Source organism: Gymnoscopelus microlampas (genome assembly GCF_963454915.1).
Source record: "Gymnoscopelus microlampas genome assembly, chromosome: 20".
Classification (NCBI taxonomy): domain Eukaryota; kingdom Metazoa; phylum Chordata; class Actinopteri; order Myctophiformes; family Myctophidae; genus Gymnoscopelus; species Gymnoscopelus microlampas.
This window is the reverse complement of record NC_139957.1, coordinates 6203191-6204219: the sequence shown is the minus strand read 5'-3', so window position 1 is coordinate 6204219 and position 1029 is coordinate 6203191. Positions and strand designations below refer to the sequence as shown.

The window sequence follows — 1029 nt, the reverse complement described above, 5'->3', positions numbered from 1 at the left end:
CTGGAATGGATTATTCTTCATGGATGGTTTGAAATACATGTGTAGGCACTTGCTGTCTTTCCTAACAAAGCTTGTCTTTTGTTATATTTTTTTCTGTTTAACTTGTATGCATCCATTGTGAATAGGGAAGATAACGTAAACCTCTCCCGGATGACATTATGCTCTTATATCAGGGGGAAGGGAGACTTCATTCCAGTCCAATGCTAAGATAAAACTCACAGGCTGCCAGACAGAAAATTAACCTGAATAATTTGTATCATTGAAATTGAAATGAATTGCATTGTACAGTAGAGGTCAAAACGGATGGCCTGACGGCCTTTTAGCGACACAAATGCCAGACAATGTTTTGTTTACGCTTAAGTTGATTGTAAATAGTTTTTTTTTTTTTTTAATGATTGCCCTATCTTACAGTTTATTTTATTTTTCTCTTCGGAATTTCCACCTGGCACTGGCAGAGACTCCCCTAAGTGTGAGGGGGGTCCTGTTTAACCCTTGATCTTTGTGACCTCCATGTCAGTTTTCAGGCACATGCCTACCCCCCTCCCACCGCTAATGTTTCTTGACATTAGCACAGAGCACAAATACAAGCCGTTACAATTCTCCACCTTGTGCTTGTCTCATTATTATTAGTTGTTTTGTTTCCTGCGTCCGTCATGCTTGCGAATTTGACGAAAACGGGGACCAGGTCAAGCATGGGAAGGAAAGGACACTTATAAGCAAGCGGTTTCTACTGAAATAGAACAAGGAAATAAAGACTAAGACCTATTTTTTTGGTTTTAGGCATTGTCAGGAGTACACCACATTTACAGGCAGTTATAGTGCTACTGAAACTGACCACAATCATAAGGACACAAATATGAATCAAGGCAGTGCTGGGGGCCATGTAGTTCACGTTATATCTACAACCTGAACATTGCTCAGCAAAACAGAATAATCCTTATCCTGTCTTTTCTCTCTTGGAGTTCCCGTAATAAAAAAAGAAAAAGAAAAGAAATGTTGGTGCTTTGAAAAGATGCCAAGAGCTTGTTT

The 1029-nt window shown here is 39.5% G+C and overlaps 1 protein-coding gene across 3 annotated transcripts in view; it reads left to right on the top strand.

Moving 5' to 3' along the window:
* The window catches only part of bcl11ba (BCL11 transcription factor B a), an 82367-nt gene extending 81765 nt beyond the window's left edge, over positions 1-602 (top strand). For all 3 annotated transcript variants that reach the window (XM_084045630.1, XM_084045631.1, XM_084045629.1), the window contains one exon: positions 1-602. This exon is cut by the window's left edge. The gene's annotated coding sequence lies outside the window, so the exon portion shown is untranslated.
* The last annotated feature ends 427 nt before the right edge of the window (positions 603-1029 follow it).